The 21,807-nt window shown below is 44.7% G+C and overlaps 1 protein-coding gene across 21 annotated transcripts in view; it reads left to right on the plus strand.

Annotated features, from left to right (window-relative positions):
* Positions 1–1,546: 1,546 nt before the first annotated feature.
* SVIL (supervillin) overlaps positions 1,547–21,807 on the plus strand; it is a 154,089-nt gene continuing 133,828 nt past the window's right edge. For 15 of the 21 annotated variants that reach the window (XM_088653374.1, XM_088653381.1, XM_088653389.1 and 12 more), the window contains exon 1: positions 1,547–1,862. The gene's annotated coding sequence lies outside the window, so the exon portion shown is untranslated. Of the gene's footprint in view, positions 1,863–2,108; positions 2,646–21,807 lie in introns of those variants that run through there. The other 6 variants (XM_060280866.2, XM_088653413.1, XM_088653410.1 and 3 more) reach the window with 4 other exon arrangements.

Genomic DNA, 21,807 nt, shown 5'->3' on the forward strand with positions numbered 1-21,807 from the left:
CCAGTCCAACCCCCTGCCAAGTAGGAAACACCATCAAAGCATTCCTGACATATGGCAGTCAAGCCTCCGCTTAAAGACCTCCAAAGAAGGAGACTCCACCACACTCCTTGGCAGCAAATTCTACTGCTAAACAGCTTTTACTGTCAGGAAGTTCTTCCTAATGTTTCCCTGTTCCACATCCATCTGGCTACCATGGAGAAGGCCCTTTTGCCAATCCAAGAATAGCCGCCTGAGAGCAGGGCCTCCAGTGCCATCTTGAAGCCTCCTGCTGAGTTTGTGTGTGTGGCACAGGAAGTCCTGAAGACAAGCTTCTCCCATACTGAGCTTTTAAAGGTCAGTACCAGCATGTTCGGGGATGCGGGTGGTTTAGACCACAGCGCCTAGGGAAAGTCAGCGGTTCGAATCCCTGTGACAGGGTGAGCTCCCATGGCTCGGTCCCTGCTCCTGCCAACCTAGCAGTTCGAAAGCACAAAGTGCAAGTAGATAAATAGGTACCACTCCAGTGGGAAGGTAAATGGCGTTTCTGTGTGCTGCTCTGGTTCGCCAGAAGCTGCTTAGTCATGCTGGCCACATGACCCGGAAGCTGTACGCCGGCTCCCTCGGCCAATAACGCGAGATGAGCGCCGCAACCCCAGAGTTGGTCACAACTGGACCTAATGGTCAGGGGTCCCTTTATCTTTACCTTTAACAGCATGTTCAGCTGAGCCTGGAAACAAACTGCTACTACCAACTGGACTGATGTGAAAAGAGTGTCACAAGCATGCAGGGCTGTCTTAAGCGTATCTGGCGCCCTGGCATCGTGGTGCGAAGATCCCTCCGGCGCCCCGCCCCCCCCCGGTTTTGCAGTGCGGCTGTCTGGCGGGCACAGCAGCACGGCGCCCCCCTGGCGGCGGCGCCCTGGCGCATTGCGCCACCCAGCCTTGCCTTAGAGCCGGCCCTGCAAGCATGTCTCCCTTCACTCCTGTCAGCACCCAAGCAGCTGCATTCTGAAGCAAAATAAAAGGAAGACAGAAATCGTGGTTTGCATGGAATCGCCTTTTCCTCCCTGGCCTTTCTGAGCTGAACAGCAACGAGGTTTCTGCGCGAAAGTTTCCTCTCCCCAGGCCCTGAGGCGTCAGAAACTTGGGCTCTCCCTGAATGAGGAAAGGCAAACCGCTGCAGAGTTCTTGACTTAAGCCAACATGGAAATTAAATCGAAACCAAACAATGCCCAGCCCTGGCAATTGCGCTAATGGTGCCTGAGGGAAAGGCACTCCGTGTATGCTCTAACGTGCTCTCGTCGCTGTTTAGAACCAAACTCGGCCAAGGAGCTGAGCTCTGCCTAAGGCGAATATTGTAATGAGCCCTAACCCTGGCCACACCTGGGAGCTTCCGCCTCCGTGCAGCTCGCCCCCGGCGCGAGGGAGAGATTCGGCCTCGGCGCTCGCCCCCCACACCCCGACTTGTGTCGCCGGCGGCGCGGAGGGCGGCTCCCCCACCCACAGCCCTCCCCTTCCGTCCCAGCCAGAAGCCATTCCAGCCCGCGCCTTCCCGTGCAGGCGCCCTCAGACAGACGTGGGGTTTGCTATCGCTGGCGGCCGTCCGCCGAGGCAGCAGCAACCTCCCCTCAAGCCAAGCCAGGCCCGACCGGCAGCGGCTCTCGCACGAGCCGAACTTTCTCATTGGGCGCCCGCGCGCCCTCCCCGCCCCCCGCCAGCTGCTCGCTCTCCTTGCCCGCTTAGCGGCAGCAGCAGAAGGCGGCGAACTTTCTCTCCTTTGTTGGGAACTTCTGCGCTCTTGCCTTTCCTTCGGCCAGCCGCTCCCGGGAGCTGAGGAGAGGCAGGTGGTGGGCGCCTCGGCGGCGGCGCCCCGCAAGCCCCGAGGTAAGGAAGGCGGGCTGCGAGCGACCCCCGCCCAGCGTTTGCCTGCCGCCGGCGACGCGAGGAGCGAAACAGTGACTCTGCGGCGGCAGGGGGGGGGAGAGACAAACGGGGGGCAGGTTGGGGACGAACCCTTCTGAGGGGACAAGAGGGAGCGAGGGCGGGTTGGTAGGGGGAAAGAGGAGCGAAAGGTCTTGGCCTTTCCCTTCCCTTCGCAACAATACAGCCAACCAGCCGGCAGGCTCTCTCGGCAAGGACGGGAAGCGGCTCGCCTCAGAAGCTGCTCGGCTACAAACGTCCATTGAGAAGGCAGCGCCGAAGCGGGGCGGGGGGGGGGGCGGCAGAGGCTTCAGGCTGTGCCTTCTTGTGTAACCTCGCCAGCTGCCGTCGAGAGCCCTCGGGCTGGGGGAGACCCTGGGCTGGAAGCGAAGCTGCTCTCTCCCAAGCAGCCGGCTCCGCTTCCGAGGCGGCGAGAGCCCTGCGAGAGAAACAGCTCTGGAGTAAACGTGGCTTCTGAAGGCGCCAGTCCTCATGAAGCAGCTGCGTAATTGTTTTCGCAGCGGGCTTCCCTCCCCCTCGTTAACCCGAGTAACAGCAACGCCTGCTTATAGTTGACAGCTGGGTGTGCAAACAAAAGTCTTTCTTCTGGACGCCAAGTTGCTTCGAAGAACGTCTCTTTCAGGGAAACTCCCGACATCCACTTCTGTTCTGGATAGGAGAGGTTCAGAGCTTTTCGCTGCTAGTGCACAGGGTCCTTCCGCTACCTGGCGAGTGTGGCTCAGAAAGGTATTGAAAGGATCTGCTCATACTGTACTGTATTTCCACTTGGGGCTTCGCGAGGGTTACAAAGGCTTTTCTTGCTTCCGCGAATCTCTAAGCTGAGTAAGTCTCCCTTTCTGGAAGGGGATCTGGAGAGCGGGTCCAGGGTCACCTCCTGCATGACTGTGTTGAATTGCTCGATTACTTTCCTGCTGTCTTTGAATGTCTTGTCTTAGTTCAGGACTAATTGCTTCTCTCAAGACCTTCTGCAGGCTGCAGCAGCTGTAAAAGGGAGTTGTAGCTGATGTGAAAGGTGGGTGGGTTCTAGATCTGAAATGTTTCTTTTCTGAGGCCACTTTGTTGGATCACTGTGTGATCTCAGTGCTTGTCAAAGTTACTGTTTTCTAGAGTTTGCCTCTAGCTGGCGATTTTTAAAAAAAACTTTAATGCAGAGAATTGAGCAGTAGAAGGAGGGGGAACTTGGGAAGACTACTGTACTTCAATTGATGGAACTAGTTTTTTTGTGGTAAATAATCCTTTGATTAGTTTTGCATTAATTTTCCTTCACTGTTGGCAGGACAAAGTATAGGGAGTTCTGCTCATTTAGGCTGCAATCCCTGATCGACTTACTGGGAATCAGCCCTATTGAGGTCAGTGAGACTTGCTCCTGAAATGACAAGCGTAGGCTTGCACTGTCTCCTAGATTTAAGTGTTGCTTCAAGCCAAATTTCCTGATTGATGTCTTCACCCCCTAACCACAAAGTTCATCCCTCGGTTTGGTATTTTTCTCCCTCCGCTTCTATAATGGTTAAAGGGCACTCAAATATGGTGAGGCATCTCCTATTGGAACATGAGCTTCGCTCTAATTGGCTAATTTATATACATTTAGAATGAACCAAGCAGTAAAGCTTTTTTTGGACTGCATCCTTTCAGGCTGCCGGTACTGGAATTGCATAGCTGAAACCAGGGAGGCAAGGGGAAAAACCAACCCTCTCTGCAGATTATAAAAAATAACTTTGGAAGAAGGCTAGGTTGAAATTCTACATGATCTGCTAGCCTTGTGTGGCTGGAGATGGGTATTTTAAAATAGCGGGATTTGAAAATACCCAGGTAGCTATTGGGAAGAGGGCAGACCATGAAAAACACTTGATTCTCATTTTGCATAATTTGCAAACCGGGCCGCACATGATTATTGTGCAAAATGTTGGGGTTGTCAGTAAAATTCATGGCAAATGCCTTATAATATAAAGCACATGTTCCCACAAGGGCCTTCCCTGGTGCTTGTAGGGTCCACTCCACTGCCCTTCCCTCACTGAAGTTAGGTTTTAAATAAGCATTTCTCTTGTAGCCAACAGAACAGGTTTTGGTGTGCGTTCAGCTACAGAGGGTGTGCAGTGCCTATGACAGAGTCTGTGGTTTGTATTTGTGTGCACAGCCCCCCCCCCAAAGCATTGGCAGCCCCCACTTTATGTGAAGGGGGCAGGGATCTGATACTCTCCAGAAGTTGCATTTCAGCAGTCATCCCTGACTAGCTGGCCCATGCTGGCTGGAGTTTATGGGAGTTGTAGTCCAATGTCCTTTGCAAGGCCACAGGTTTCCCATCCCTGTTTTACTTACTTTTTTATTTTATTTTTTAAAAAAATCTATACTTCATCTGGGGATCACAGGGTGGTTTACAATACAAAACCACAAAAACTCATAACAGTTTGAAAGGCCAAAGATTGTTTAATTAGGCAAAGGCCCAGGAAAAGAAGAATGTTGTTGCCTGGCACCTAAAAATATGCAATGAAGGTGCCAGGAGAGCCTCCATGGAAAGAGAATTCCACAAGTGGGGAGCCACCACAGAAAAAGCATATTCTTGCGTTGCCACCCTCCAGACCTCTCATGGAGGAGGCACATGAAAGGGCCTCAGATGATGGTCACAGGGTCCGGTTGGTTCATATGGGGAGAGGCAGTCCTTGAGGTATTGTGTACCCAAGCCATTTAAGGCTTTTTAGGTCAAAACCAGCACTTTGAATTGGGCCCAGAAACTAATTGGCGGCGGGGGTTGGTATTATATGCTTAAACCGTCTTGCCCTGGTGAGCAACTTGGTTGCTGAATTCTAAACCAGTCAAAGGATGATGAAAATTTTCCCAGTGTTGCTCCTACTGACCTGGAGTTCATTCCCTTGACCAACACTTTATTTTAAATGTTGTTTTTTCAACCTGCTTTCCTAATAATCAAGGTGGCTCAACTGCAAATAAATAGCTGAAAATGCCTTAGAATTCTGAAATGCACCAATAAATTAAAATAGCATAAGCCATAACAACAGAACAGCGGTATAGTATTGACAGCCAAATGTTTTATTCTGGAATATAATTCATATTCCTCTGGAAGTTGAAAGAGAGGTATCTCTGCATTTCATCCCAGGAGGAGATTCTGGAGACACTTCTCCTTGCAAATGATGTTCTTAACCAGGCATTCACAAACTGTGGCCCTCCAGATGTTTTGGCCTACAACTCCCAAGACCCCTAGCTAACAGGACCAGTGGTCGGGGAAGATGGGAATTGTAGTTCAAAACATCTGGAGGGCTGAAGTTTGGGGATGCCTGTTCTTAACTCTTGCAGCAACTTTGCTTCTGGGTCTCTCAACCCAACAATGTCTGACTTGCTATAGACATACATATGAGGTCTGTATATTAGTTTGACTGGTTTGTATATTTTCATCTCTGATCAACTCCCCCCCCCCTGGCATTAGATTTAGCTTACAGTGTTTTCATTAGGACAAGCCTACATGGTGGAGGGTTGAGATAAAGGATGGCCCTGTTTATTGCAACTTGATTCATATACCTGGGTGTCATTTTCCTTCCAGCTGCATTCTTCCTCTAAGACTAGGGCACTGCTTCCAGCCTTTTTTTTTTTATAAAAAAATGGCTCCTCCTGGTGTGAGCAATGTTTTCAGAAGACTCTCCCTCCCCCTGCCATGCCTGTTGCCTAATGCTATGGCAGTAAATATTATCTCTGTTGATTGGACAGGTCATCTTTCCAAGCTTTGACTTGACCAACCTAAAAGGGCTAAAATGATTTCCATCAGGTGTTGAAGATTTGACTCTGTAAGACATGGGTCTTATGTGGCTAGAGCTATAATCCTACTTACCTGGAAGTAAACCCCTCTAAACTCAGTGACACCTGGTTCTGAGTAGACATGTATAGGACTGTACTGTTAGCCTTGACAACATTCTCAAGGCAGCTCTTGGAGTGGAGGGGGCACTTAATTTCACTGATTGTTGGACATTTAAAAACAACAACTCAAACCCCTACTCTGTGATCTCTGGACCATGTAGCAGCAGGGCGTAGTCTAAGAAATTCATACAATAAATGAATATAAAGGCACATAATGCAGCTGTTTTGCTGGAGTTGAGGTGGTCTAGGTGTGGCCCGTGCCTGAATAGAAGACTGCCTGTACATGGTGCCTCGAGTTTCACCTTGGAAGAAAGGTGGAAAATAATTGAGATAAAAAGTATTGACAGTTGAGTTTGGGAAACTTGAAAATGCACATAGTACGTCAGCTTGTAATCTTTTATGCTGTTTTGTATTCCAGTGGTTGTATGCAAGCCATCTTTTTTTGTAAAAGGAAAGGGTATAAATGAATGAACAATCATAATGTTTACAATAATGAGAAACCACCATTCTTACACAAAGTCTTTAAAGCAAGTACTGTACTGTACTATCTCCCTGCTGTGTAGGAGGCGGGGGCACTGGAGCTGAGAGAAAAGATATGTAGGTTTGAACCAGAGACTTCCAGATTATCTACCTTACTATGATGATACATCAGTGGTGGTAACTCTGCAACGGGGTAAGAACCATGTGCCCCCCCCCAGATGTTGCAGTACCATAACCCCCATTATCTTTTCCTGCCATCTATCATGTAGGTTGGTGTTTACGGGAATTGGAGTCCAGTAACATCTAGAATGTACGTCACTTCACTACGGAAGAAAATAACTTTTGATACAATATAAAAGGAAAGATTCTCTTCCTTGGAATCTTTTCATCACTACTGGTGTTTGTAGGGAGGTGACTGATCTGTACAACTTGACTTGCAGCAGGTTCTTCAAGAGATCCAAGGCCCAGAGACCCTGCTTGCCCCGTTGTTTTGTTGATATGTGGCCTGCCTGAACCTGAACAGCTCAAAGCAGGAAATTACATAAAATGTGTACAGATTTCTTTGAAAGCCCCCCCCCCCAAGTTCTGCAGGCAAAAACCCTTTCTCCCCAAAGCAAAGCCATCTGTATGTATTCTGTTTACATTTCATGCCTTGCTTTTCCAAAGCGGCTAGCAGCAATACAACATCCAATTCCAAACAAAATTCAATAATAATGAAACTATCAACATATATACTGTAGATAAAAACAGCAGCTAGTTGAACAAACACTAGGAGATCATCATAACCTCACCAGGCTCTTATGGGTGAAAAATGCAAAGGCGGTCAATATGTTTTAAACAATTATTGTTTATTATGCATTGCAGAACAGAATAAAACCATTTATTATTATTAAATTTCATCTGATCAGATCACCGGGCTGTTTAATAATAACCACTTCACCAGGTCAAAGACTTGGCTGAACAAGATTTTCACCTGCTGCTGAAAGGCCAGGTGGAAGGAGGCAAGATGGGCTTCCCTTGGAAGAGACTACCAGAACATGGGTACAGCCACTAAGACAACCGTCTGTTGCATCCCTGCCAGGGTCTGCTCTTTGCAGGATGCAGAGGACAACGCCTCCTATCTTATAATGCTTACTCATCAAGGTTGAGGAATCTTTTCTGTCATGGGCAGCATTCCCTTGGGCCTAATTTGGGGCACTGCATGCTGGTGGGATCAGAGCTCTTCCTTCCTTCCTGCCAAGGGAAGGACAGAGAATTCTTCCCTAAGGTCTGAGCTCATTACATGCAGAGGGCTTTCTCCCACCTTTGACAGTGTTGGTTTTGGCTCTTGCTTCCATTTCCCCCTTCCTCTTCTCTTTTTCCTTTGGGCCTCCTCTCACCTGTGTGAAATTAAGATGAGGACCACAGATGTTCCCCACGCGTGCTCTGCATTGGCTTCCTGCATGCCCCAGTTGTTTGAATCTGGCACATGGGTGGTACAATCAGGAATAAACCCTTGCAAGATCTTGGAGACTTCAGTGGGGACCTGTCAGAGGCTGGGTTGCAGTTTCAGCTTTCCCCTCACCTTGCTTTCAGTGGTGTAAGAGCAATTGCAGTTTGGCTCCTTGTCATTTCTCTGGTCATCATTGAGAGCCCATGGCTTTATGGGAATCAGTTCACAGCTCCTTTCTGTTCACACCTCCTTTCTGGAAACTGGAGGGAAGGGAGAAACCTACAGTGTGGTCTCAGGTTACAACTTTTATGAAAATTGGTTGCACTGATTAATCAGTTAAGGCTTGCAGCACTAGCAAACATTTCCTAAAAGTAAAACACTTGGTTAGATAGGCACATTTGTGTGCTCCTCTTCAAGTTGTTATGTAACTTGGCATTTTGTTAATGTTGATTACTGTTTTGATAGTAACAAGGGTATAATCAGTTGCCTGAAGGCAGGATGATGGAAAATGAAATTCAGGAACACAGGAGCTTTTCTAAATACCTTTTTTATGCATTGCTACAACTTGTGAAGTTGATTTGCATCTTGTGCAAATTTCAGTTGTTTCATATTTCATCTCTGGAGGCTGTGTGGACACTTCCTGATTGCTTCATTTCACACATTGGTGCTAGAATTTAGCTGTGGATGGAGCTGAACTGGGCGTTGGGTTATTGTTCTCTCCCTTGTTAACATCCTGTTTGTTTTTAATTCTTCAGTTCTCTTTACAATAGGAAGTTCGAACTTCTACAATTGCTGTAGTGCCAAGTTTAGACCCAGGTGAAGATTGAATTGTTCAAAATCATTTGCAGCTCAAACCTATGAATATCTACTTAGAAGTAAGTCACACTGACTTCAGTGGGACTTACTCCAAAGTAAGTGTACATAGGATTTCAGACTTTTAGAAACTGAGCATCAAGATGTGACCGTCCAGATGTTGTTGGACTTGGGCTCTCATCATCCTTGACCCTTGGCCATGCTGGCTTTAGCTGATGAAGGTTAGAGTTCAACAACATCTGGAGTGTCACAGGCTTTTTGTTCCTAACTTAAGAAGCAACATCTTTCCATGCAAATGCAGGTGTCGTTATTTTTCTCAAACTGTTCCTTTTTTCTCTATCCCCACCCTAGTTTTCCTTCAGCTTTAAAATATTCATAATTTCTTTTACCCTGGAGTAATTACTCTTGCTTGTGCTGTACCAGAAGTGTATATATGGAAATATACTTTTAATTACATTTGTTTAATTATAGTTGGTAAACCATGCCTCCAGGACTTAAAACACAACTTTTTCTGATCTGGCATCTGAGAGGTAATCTCAGATGTGACATGTTCAGAGGCAATACAATGTTGAGGATTAAAGGTTGGAGACAAATAAGGGAAGGCCATTGGTTTCATGTTGTGCTTCTGGGCTTCTAGAAACTGACAGGCCAATGTTGGAAACAGGATACTAAGTTAGATAGCTGCAACGGCACAATCCGGTGAAGCAATTCAAAAAGGGATGCAGAAATGATTTCATCTTTCAAGCAATCTGTATGATGACGCTTTCCTTTTTATTTTTTAAAAGTGGCCTTAAAGAAGGGCTGTGTCTGCTGCATCAGACCAAGGGCACATTTTGTCTAGTTTTCTGTTTGCATGGTGGCCAACCAGAGGCCCACAAGCAGGACTTGACTGCAGTAATTCTCTCCCACTTGCATTCTGGTGGCAACGTGTGTCCGTCATGACTAGAAGCCACATATGAATTTGTCTCATCCCATTGTTACAGCCATCCATCACTACACCTTGGGGTACAAATTCCATAGTTTAACTACAGTATGTGCTGTGAAAAGAAGTACTTCCTGAATCCCAGTATTATAAGAAAGGGGAGGAAAAACTTCTCTTTATCCATGCTAGGCATAATCTTATAAACCTCTATCATGTACCTTCTTACGCACCTTCCCCCCTAAAAACTAAAGAGTCCCAAACATGATAAGATTTTCACATAGGGGACTTCCTCTAGTCTGTTTTCTGCACATTTTCTGGCTGCATATTATCATTTTTAGAGGTGTGGCAACCAGTATTTCAAGGGCTTCGTAGTGCTTAATGTAGCTTTTATAATGCAAATCCTCTTCCTTCTGAACCATGTGAGTGTCTGCTCCTGGAGTAATATCATTAGAGGGAAAGGTGCCCTCCTCTAGATAATGCTAAATTATTATTATTTTATTTTTGCTGGGGCAACTGTGATAGAATAAGCAGCACAAAACACTCTGCTGAAATCTTTTGTGTAGAAGGTGGCGTTACTCCAGCAGGGTTGCAACTCAAACTGGACACATTTTTCCAAACGAAAAAGGTGGCCTTCGTCCTAATCTCCCTGGATATTTCTGCTCCCTCTTATCACAATTATTGTGCAACAGATGTTTTGCTGGAAGCTGTTTTTAAACCTTCCAAATCTTAATAAGAAAACGTTATCGTTCATATGTGATGTGGATTGAGAGGGGTCTGTCGGATTGTTTTTATATTGTTTAGCAGGAAAGCGCATTTCATAAGAATTTAATTTTTAAAAGTATGTACATGCTGTTCTTTTTTGTTTGTTTTAAAAGGGGCATCAGTTATCTCTTTCTCCCCAAGCCTTTAATGCACAAAGGCAACATTGTAAATTATTTGGCTTATTGTGTGCTGGGATAGGATAAGTTCTTAGATATTGTGGATTGTTCCTCTGCATTTCTTAAGAGTGCCATATCAGCTATAGCACCTCTATGTGGATTTAAGTTGAAATGTAGTTCAGTATCTTAGTACAGTAAAATCATATCTGCTTCTAAATTTTGAAAAATCCTTGATAAGAGGGGAATGGAATGAAAGTCGAGGCTTCATCCTTAGGGAGGGAAGAAGGACTACAAAGATGCTGTACAATGAATTGCACCAAGGAATGGTGAAACAATTTTCATTGTTGGCCAGAAACGGCAAGGAATCAAGTGAAACATACACATTTCAAATTCAAATATAAATGTTGATGAATGTCATTTGTTATTTGTATCTGGGTCACATTTGTGATGCCTTGGTTGACCCCGCAAAACATTTCCCCCCCAACTGTGGGGTTTATCTTGTTAACCAAAAGCTATTTTGATCTTGATGCCATTTTTCAGTAACCCTCCTTACATGTTACAACTAGGGATGTGCACTGACAGCAAGATTTGGTTTGGGGCCTGATTTGGTACTTTAGAAAACACCAGATTTGTGCTGAACTGATTGGGTGGGTGTCTAATTTCACTTTGGGTCAAAGCTGAATCCAAATTATTAAGAATAAGCTTTTTGCATTCCCCATTCATAATTATAGTGGTGTTGTTGTTGTTGTTGTTGTTTAAAAAACCTTTCTTTCTTTCTTTCTTTCTTTCTTTCTTTCTTTCTTTCTTTCTTTCTTTCTTTCCATAATTAGATTAAATTTTAAGATATAGCAGCCCCTTCTGGTGAGATGAATCCTGCAAAACTTCAGAAGGGTAGCTTTAATTGTTTTTCAAAAGGGTAGCATTTAGAGTTGGGGGACAGTTAAAAAATGATTCATTTAATCTCGTTGTTGTTTCATGGGCAAATGGTATAAGAATAGCATACATTGCAGAGGTAAGTCTACCGTAAGTAAGAAACCTGCCAAATTGCAGACAAATGGTTCTAGGGGTTTGTGTACTGATCATTCTTAAATTGATATTTGAGGGTGGGAATGAAAAAGGCCTTCACTTCTCTCCTTGTGGTTTTCTGGGGGGAAAGAAAAGAAAGAAAAATACTTTGTAGAGTTGCCCCTTGGGAATTTATTTTCATATTTTCAGAAGGATGGGTGCATGAACTATGGAGTTATGCTGAATGAAAATACAGCTTCAGTATTCCTACTCAGTTGACACAGTAAAAGACTCCAGACTTACAGAAACTAGGTGCAAAGCTCATTTGGCAGGAGTGGATATGTGGACATGTGACAGAGATGCAGGAGGGCTTGAATGCCCGGTATTTTCCAAGCAAACACTGCTTAACAGAACTAGCAAAAAGCACAAACCAGAACAGGGTGATGCATTAGTTCAACATCCCTTCCCCAAATCACTGAAGATTTGAGACCCCTGGTAAAATCAATCACACTTGTTAGAAGCTAGATTTGTCAAGTCACTTTCTTTCCCCATTAACCTAATGTTTTCCAAATGTGGCAAGCATGGGGATTTCCAATTTTTGCAGACGCCAGCATTTTTTTATTTTTTGGAAAAAACAAACCTCTGAAGAAGAGAAGAATCCTTGGAAAAGACCCTGATGTTGGGAAAGATTGAGGGCACTAGGAGAAGGGGACGACAGAGGACAAGATGGTTGGACAGTGTTCTCGAAGCTACGAACATGAGTTTGACCAAACTGCGGGAGGCAGTGCAAGACAGGAGTGCCTGGCGTGCTATGGTCCATGGGGTCACGAAGAGTCGAATCTTGAGGCAGAGATATGAAGGGCAAGGAAATTAAAGGGCAGGAGAAAATTGCACTAAGTATGCATCAGAATAAAGAAATATAATCAACATACAGGAATGACTGGAAGTCACCAGGGTGGAGGGTAAGGGGGAGGGTATTTAAGCCTTTTTTAACAGATCTAATGGTTAAGATGAATTGGACTAGAGTCCATAAAATTAGGGGGTTGAGTATGAATGACTGTCTGAAGAGAAATTTGATTTGTTTATTCCTTATTTGCTTCTATTTTAAATCTTCTGTTTGATGATTAAGATTCTTACGTTAGAATTTTTGTTATAATTATGATTTGGATACTTCACAAATATTATTTGGATTATGTTATGTTATTATTCTTACTTTGTTTAAGTGATTGTTTTCGAATATAAGGTCTTTCTTTTTTTCCTTTTTTATTATTTCAGTTTTGTTCTCTTTCACTTTAACGTTATACGTGTATGTGTATGTTTGTGAGTGTGTGTAATTTAAATAATTCCAAATAAAGTTTGTTTTTTTAAAAAAGAGTCGGACACGACTAAACGACTAAACAACAACAAAAACCTCTGAAACTGCTTTGGAACTCCCTGCTTCAGCTGGGGCCACTTCAGAGATGTCCTGCTTTGGCTTGGACAAGCCCTAAATCTATCGGAGATGGCCTACTTCAGTTCAGGATTAATCTATAGTACCTGCAGTTTACAAAGGGAAGGGCTGCAGCTTAGCAGTTCAGTGGCAGAGCCTTGCACATAGGTGGTCCTTGATTCAATCCCCAGCATCTCCATGTATGCGTGGGGATTCTCCTTGTCAGGAAACCTGGAGAGCGACTGCCAGTCAGTGTTGGTGGACCCGTTGTGCGATTTGGTATAAAACAGCTCCCTATGTTCTTATGCAACACATGCTGACCATTTCCAAGGCTTCCCTAGTCCCGATACTTTGCACTGTTTATTTGATGGATTGCATCTTATCCCACCTTCCTGGGCTAAGAGGTAGAAATTGAAGAGTTGAACTTGGGTTTGTCTGCCTCAAGTATAACACTTTGTGTCATCATGGCTATTGGTATGTAGCTCACAGTTTCAGCTGGACATGCCAGTCTTTTCATTTGGAACCTTAAAACAATGCAAAGCACGCCTTACACACACACACACACACACACACACAAACACACACACACACACACACACACACCCTTATAAGCTCTGCCACTTCTCAGATACTTCTAGTTATTCTAGGTAAATAAAAATTCAGATGCTGGTATTCAGGAAGACGGAATTCATAAGGAATTCAGATACTTTAGATGAAGTCAACTTAGTTTTGCAAGCCCCACTTGTATCCACTTGTGTTTAGGTCTGAAATAAAGGGCAGCTGCAGTCCATGCGCCAGGCTTGTGTTTGGCTGCTTCCAGCTCCTTCTTCATGGTGTGTGTGCCTGCAAGCGTGTAGCATTATTCTGGATTACATTGCAGCATGCTCAAAAGTGCCTTGTATTTCCCAGCTGTTTCACAGTTTTTCTCTGCCTGGCCCTGCCAGCTGCTTTTGCCCAGGCGAGTGTAGATAATATGTTGGATCTTCTGATTTTCTGTGTTTACTAGTTCTGGTGGCCTGGCTTTTGTGTATGTGTGTACATATGTATATGTATAGAGATGTGGGTGGCGCTGTGGTCTAAACCACAGAGCCTCCTGGACTTGCCAATCAGAAGGTTGGCGGTTTGAATTTCCCGCAACAGGGTGAGCTCTCGTTGCTCTGTCCCAGCTCCTGCCAACCTAGCAGTTTGAAAGCATGCCAGTGCAAGTAAATACAGTAAATAGGTACCACTGAGGCGGGAAGGTAAACAGCATTTCTGTGCGCTTTGACTTCCGTCACAGTGTTCTGTTGTGCCAGAAGCAGTTTAGTCATGCTGGCCACATGACCTGGAAAGCTGTCTGTAGACAAACACTGGCTCCATTGGCCTAAAGCGAGATGAGCACTACACCACATAGGTGCCTTTGACTGGACTTAGTTGTCCAGGGGTCCTTTACCATTACCTATATATGTATATCTGTACAGTATATGTACATATGTCCTGCCAGCCAACCCTTTGAATATGTGCATTCAAAGTGAAGGGCATTCAACATGTCAAATCAGTGGTCATAAGTGATAAAATATTAATAGTGATTAATTTGCTCTAACACTTCATGAAGGGTGGTTATTTTTTTAAACTGCACAATATAAAACAGAATCAGTGCCCTATTTAGATGAAAATATTGAGTGCAGAAAGGATTGAATTAAGTATATAGAACTATATAGAAACTGACCAGCTGCTACTACTACTTCTTTTGGATGTACTGTATGTGTCTCATATGGTTGTGTTAGTGAAGCAACAGGATAACTTCTTGGCACAGTAGCTCTTGCAGACTCATCAGCAGGAAGTTGCCAAACACCAGGAAAGAGACATTGAGCAGAAGCTACTAATCTCTCTATCTCGGACTGCAGCATAGCTGGTGTACAGAGGGAAGAGTAGCAGTGGTTCCTATAGCAATTTGTGTTCACTGCTGAGATCAAGATGGCAACTATAGCACTGTCAAGTGACAAACCCATTGACCACTTCCTTCACCCTGGTAGATTCCTGTCAGTTTCGGCTTGACCCACCCAGCAGAAATTCAATCCTGTGTCTAGAACTGGGTGACAATCTGGCTGGAAATATTATCCTTTCCTTATATGGTTAGTCTCAAATTGCTGGGGAAAGGCTCAGCATCAGGTTGCAAGACCTTACCTACGGAACAGTTCTGTATAACCCAAAAGCTTGCTACCCTTGCCCCCAATAGTGTTGATCCAATGAAAGGGTTTTGTTTCTGGGCCAACTCACTCCTAACTTTATCTGTTTCTGACATTTTATGTCCGAACCTCCTGATGTTTTCTAAAAGAATAGGTTGAACTAATAGTTACAGAATATCTTCTGTAAATGTTGCTCACCAGAATTAAATTGTAGCAGTAAGAAACTGAGGGGGCATGGAAGGATTTTGTTTCTTTTTCTATTTTCCCTTTCTTTTTTAACCTTTAACCTCATTCCCAAGAACTGTGGATGTTAAGTGGTCATCTAAATATTTTGGACGTAAAAAATTCACTGCAATATCGGTGAGCTTTGAAACCTGCAGTGTCAAGCTGTTCTTGATGGTTCATTGGGGAAAGGTGTGACTGTCTGAGGAAACAAAAGAAGAGGCAAAGCCTCAAAACAATCCTGAAATATATATATCATTATCCATTGTACTAGTCCTTGTGAAACAATGACTTCTCCAAAATGTTTTGGTTGATGACTGCCTTCTGCAGGGGCAACAAGATGACGGCTGTTCTACCAAAACAACATCTCTTTGCAAACCATGTCCAAGCTTCACTTTCAATCTCTAGTTAAGAGATGAACCATGGGCAGCATGAACTATGGTTAACATCTTTGCAGATATAACTTTAAACCATGGTTAAGGGGGACTCCCAATTTTCTAAAAAAATGGTTGGCAGGAAGCGACTGGTGTACAGTGGTATCTCTGGTTAAGAACTTAATTCATTCTGGAGGTCCATTCTTAACCTTGAAACTGTTCTTAACCTGAGGTACCCCTTTAGCTAATGGGGCCTCCTGCTGCCGCTGTGCGATTTCTGTTCTCATCCTGAAGTAAAGTTCTTAACCCGAGGTACTACTTCCGGATTAGCGGAGTCTGTAACCCGAAGCGTTTTTAACCCGAGGTACCATTGTACCTTCATTTGGCCCCTGGATATTTGCAACTACCCATTCCAAACTGAAACAAAATTAAAGGGTATTGGTCACTTTCCTAACTGCCTCTTAAAGATCAGGGGTGCCAACTTGAATAAAATGTTGTGGGGGCCCAGGTAAGCCCTGCCCCACATAATCAATCAAATGGTGCATGCACATCCTTGAATGGCAATGCCCATCAACTTGAGGGGGGGCCAATATTTTATTGTGGGGGCTGAAGCCCCCACGGCCCCAGGAGTTGGCTCCTATGCTAAAGATGATCGTGCATGTGGACTCGAAGTAGCGAAAGATACAGAAAGAAAATATCCCAGCTGTTTCCTCAGAACATGTAATTGTCTTGAATTTGCTGCAGTTTGTGGTTTTGTGTGTGCTTTGTGTGATATAAAAACCTTGCCCTAATATCTGATTCAGTGGTGTGTGTTTTTATATTAAATTCACCCTTGCCCCCAATGAACCATAGAATAGAATAGAATCATAGAATCATAGAGTTGGAAGAGACCACAAGGGCCATCCATATGGTGTTCATATTTCCTGGAAAAGAACGATTTTTCATTCCTTATTAGGAAGGGAGAAACAATAAGAGTGCTATGTTAAAGGGGGGGAATGCAAGGGTGATAGCAGGTGGAGCAGACATTTGTGTGCACACAAGCTTGAAAACGTGGTTCAAGGGCGTGAGAGTGAAAAGTGCCAGCCGCGTTCATATTTTCTGTCTTTGGGTGCCTTGTTTCTGTGTGTGACTGATGTAGACCCCGAACGTGGCTCTCATATTTGGCATGTGTGGGCAACACTCAAAGATGTTTCAGTGACAGATCATGACACCTTCCGTCAGATGGCACAACAGCACCATAGCTACAAGGAAACAAACCTCCTTCCAACTGTGTCCTGAACATTGCAAACACAGCTTAAGGAATAACTGAGCATTCCTTTTTACTAGCAGAGGTAGATGCTTAATCATCGTCCTTGGATAAGGGATTGCATTTACTTAATGAATGATGAATGCCACTTTTGCCCCTGCTCATCTGCTTTGCATGCAAAAGGTCCCGCAATCAATCCCCAGGGTCTCCAGTTTAAGAGGGTTCCAGGTGGACTTGGATGAGGCCTTTGCCTGAGACTTTGGAGAACTCCTGCCAGTCAGGGTTGACAGTACTGAGCAAAATGGACCAGTGTTCTGATATGACTGGAGATAAAGCAGCTTCATGTGTTTGCACAAAATAATGCATCTGAACTTGTCTCCAGCAGCAATTTTCCTTTCTAAGGATTTCTCTCCTCCCCCTTTCCCACTCCATCTGCACCCTTATGGATCTACTACTTCATCTTGCTGCTGTGTCTATTCTTTCTTGTAACATAAAGGTGTGCGATGTTGTTAATTCTGTGCTTTGAGCCGTTTACAACAGCTTTCTTCACTCTGGTTTCTGGTGCTTGCCTTTTCTTGTTCTTGACCTGTCTTTACTAGTGTATTTACCTGCGTCTTGAGTGAGTCTATCTTTCTGCACTTCTTTTGCCTTTTTAAAACTTAACTCAAATGAACACAGAGGACCTGCAGTTTTTCACAAAGCCTTCCTTAAAGGGGGTTTAATGTTTCTGATTTCGCAACCACTTTGGCCTCAAAAGTTGAGATCAAATATCTGCTATGTAGATTAAGCAAAGGCTATGAAAAGGGAGTGGATGTATCTGATCTTGTTGCTTGATTATGGCTGCTGCTGCTGTTGTTAGAAAAAACATAGTCCTATGTAACACTTTCCATTCCTGTTATTAATATTTCCCTGCTGTTTGCTTATACTTGTTTGGAGACTCTGCTAGGAAATAAGTTGTTGCCATTTTATAGACTGTGGAAAGGTCCCATTGCCACTGGTCCTTATTGCCATGTTACTGCAGTCTTAATATACTGTAGTTAGGTGATATGGAAACATCTAAGTGACCATCAGATGGTGTTGGGAGTCCAGCTGCCATCAGCCCTAGCCAGCATGGCCAATAGTCAGAGATGATAGAAAGTAGCTCAACACCACCTGGATGTCCACAAGTTCTTTATCTTGGTTTACACTAACTGGGAACAGCTCTGTGGGATTTCAGACTGGAGTCTTTCTCTGCCACACCAGGAGGCACCAGGGATTGAGCTCAGGATGCAAACCATGTTATCTTACTACTGAGCTATGGCCTGATCAATAATGACACAAGAAAACACTGTGTAAAGGATAGTGAGAGTGTCTGCCCAAAGTGACCTTGTGGTAAATTAAGGTCTTGGGAAACCACCCTTTCAACCTGTGATGCCACCAGTTGCAATTAGAGATTTTGTTGGCAGGTACTTGAAAACATGTTTGCAGTTTTAAAGTTTTTATTCTCTTGGTTCTCTCTCCACCCTCTCCAATCCCAGTTCCCAAATTTTCTTTCAAGACCTGCTGTTAGTCAAACATCCCATCCTACCAAGCATGTGTGGGGGTCTCAGCCACACAATTTATCAATACAATACATGTACCGATCAGAGCAAAACAAAACGTTAAGCACAAACAAATTAGTTCAGAGGTATCAAGTGTTGAGTTACACCCATGAACTGAGCTTGTGATGTGCTTCAACAAGCAAAAATAACTTCTCTGGACTTGTTGCTATATTTAACACTTTTGTTGCCACTAGGTATTGATTGTGCTTTGAATGGTAACTGTTTAGACCTGGAAGAAGTCACTGTAAGTTACATGATATATGCAAAAAAATTGAATCCCTATTATAAGGTGCAAGTGGTGAAGTGCAACCTGATTCAGAGAGAATCTGGGTTTGTCAAGTTGAAGGAACTAATAATGGTCAAGTTAGCTGGCAGTTGTGCCATGTCTAGCCTTGAATTTTGGACAATGCATCCCTAAGGTATACTGCATTATATGAGAGCACTTGCATCTAGTTCACTGAGCTGGCAAGCAGAGTAGGCCAGGAGCACATATCTGGCTTTGTAGTATAGCCATGGGGAACCTCTAGTCTGCACATCTATTTACCACTGCCAACCTCCCACATTGGCCCATGAGGCTGATGTCAAGATGTGGCTGGGCTGAACTGTAGTTTGTGGGTACCTTTGGGGTCATTTACCTTTTACCTTAGTGCAGGACGTGGGGGATTCTGTGGTGTAAACCACTGAGCCTCTTGGGCTTGCTGATCGGAAGGTTGTCGGTTTGAATCAGCACAACGGGGTGAGCTCCCATTGCTCTGTCCCAGCTCCTGCCAACCTAGCAGTTCGAAAGCACACCAAATAGATAAATAGGTAGTGCTGCAGCGGGAAGGCAAACAGTGTTTCTGTGCACTCGATGTCTTCAAACACAGCGCCTCGTTGCGCCAGAAGTGGTTTAGTTTAGTCATGCTGGCCACATGACCCGGAAAGCTTATCTGTGGACAAATGTTGGCTCCTTCTGCCTGAAAGCAAGATGAGTGCCGCAACCCCATAGTCACCTTTGACTGGACCTAACCATCCAGGGCTCATTTACCTTTTACCTTAGTGTTGATAAAGCTCCATAAAATAGACAGATGTAGTTTGAATGATGTGTTCATTTTGTTACAATTTTTATATAAGAACAACCATTTATGGCAGACTATTTTGAACCAATTTCAAACCTCACTCTTTGCGTGTGATGTATATTGATCAAAAAGCCACAGTTCCAGAATGCAACAGGTAATGCAATATAAAAAGAATATTAGAAACCAAGACAGAAGTGCTAGCATTATAACCAGGGAAACTAATGCAATAAAACCCACATCTGAATGCACCCCAAGAATTCGGTTCACTTCTAGCAGGCCAGACATATTGTCTTTATGGAAATCACATAATTCTTAATATGGAAAATGTGTCCTACTGTTCAGTATGTGTTAAATTGGGACTAAAACTCATGAAATCTAAGCTGCCTGGCTTCTAAAGTTATCTTGCATAATATTGGACTTTACTTAGCCTGAGGATTAAATGTTGAGAGCCAGGCTGCATGTTACAGTATCTTGAGCATTGGTTTGCAGAGGTGAGTTCTCCACAAACTCTTCTGCATTGTCTAGCACAGGGGTCTGCAACCTTTAAGACAAAAAGAGCCACTTGGACCCGTTTCCGAAGAAAAAAAAATAAACTGGGAGCCGCAAAACAGGGACGTAATTAGAAATCAGAGGGCCCCATAGCAAAATTTGCTATGCCCAATAATCAATGCCCCAAAATGCCATAGAAAATTAATCAGGGCCCCAGTGTACCATAAATCATAATCAGTGCCTGATGTAAATAATAATTAATAATGAGGGCCCAATGTCATCCTCGTCATTATAAAAATAACTTTGAGTTTGGGCTGCCTTGATTACTGGGAATGGGCACCAGCAACCACTGCCTTATGAGTTTGGGCTGCCTTGATTACTGTACTGGGAATGGGCACCAACAACCACAGCCTTATGAGTTTGGGCTGCCTTGATTACTGGGAATGGGCAAAACTCTGACTCCCTTATTAGGACACCTGTATGGTTTCATGTGTGTTGCTCCCATCAAGTGAACTTATAAAATTTCCTCATATTGAATCAACCCATTGATTAATACATCTACCTCAATCTCCTGACCAGGCCGGCAGGAGGCCACAGGCAGGAGCAGCAGCAGCAGCAGCAAACACGTGCTCCGAGCCCGCAAACCTTTTCTGCTGCTGGGCGGGAAGAAGCGCGCCCATTTTAAAAAATAAATAACTCCGCCCCCGCCCCCGTGAGCCTATTGGCTGCAGACCGGCCACGCTCCCCGGGCTGCTAACGTCACCTTGCGTCCTTTTTGCACAGCACACGCGCGCAGCGGAGTTGTGGACTCCGGCGGGCGCCGTGCGGGGCGCAGGCGCACAGCGCGCCGCCACAGTTGTGTTGCTCCGGCGGCGGTGGGCACAGCGTGAGTGTCTGGCGGGCGTGGCGGGCGCCGCCGCATGGCTCAGGCAGTGCATGGCTCGGATGCCTCCTCCCCTCGTATCCGCTCCGGAGCCGCAGAAAAGGTGTAAAAGAGCCACATGCGGCTCCGGAGCCGCAGGTTGCAGACCCCTGGTCTAGCAGTACTCACCTCATCAGCTTTCCCCAACTTTGGGCTCCCAGGTTTTCTTGGAGTCCAACTCCCATCATTTCCAGCCAGCTTGTCAGGCATGAAGGAATGTGTGATTGAAGGACCCAAGGTGGAGAGGGCTGCATTGTATGAATTGGAGTAACTCCTAGATTCTGATGCCAGCTTCAAGGCAGGGAAGCCTAATTATACTGTCTTCATATTGCAGTTGTTAAAGCTAGATGATTTAGAACTCACTGCAGTATGTTTATTCCTGTTGTGATTAGAGCCCTCATGCAGATATTGTATCAGTTTAGTTTAACATGCCAAAGTGTTTGTCAGAAAATGCTGTCTTTTAAAGTATTGCCTGTGATGTAATATTTTGATGGAAATTTCAAAAAAAGCAGCCCCTCCCTGTGAAATAGGTGGTGCAGCCCTTACTTAAGGAGATTCATTTATAAACATTCCTACTGGTGCCAATGTATGTCTCTGTCACCCAAGGCAGTACATTTAAGGCAGGTATGGGGAACCTTTGAACTACATCATTGCTGGCCATTGCTGGGGTTGGTGGGAGTTGTTGTTCAGCAACATCTGGAAGACCAGAGTTGGTTGCCTTGGGAGGCTTATGATGGGGGCTTTAGGGGCAACCCACCAGCCATTCCTCATGAATTCCCTTTGGCGAACCCCCTCTGTTAAAGGACAAAGCTCTATATTCCACATGACCTCCCCTGAGCCTTGTAAGCCATTTCCCATCCCTCTGGTGCAGTGGAAGATGCTGTGCCATTACCAGTGGTAAAGTAAAATTCAGCTGCCAACTTCTGTACCTGGTATGGAGAGGAACACCATCTTATCTTCTCAGACAGCAGAGTGTCTTACGGTGGCCCTGTCTGGCATTGGAACAATT

This window comes from Zootoca vivipara, chromosome 11, assembly GCF_965207765.1.
Source record: "Zootoca vivipara chromosome 11, rZooViv2.hap1.1, whole genome shotgun sequence".
Taxonomy (NCBI): domain Eukaryota; kingdom Metazoa; phylum Chordata; class Lepidosauria; order Squamata; family Lacertidae; genus Zootoca; species Zootoca vivipara.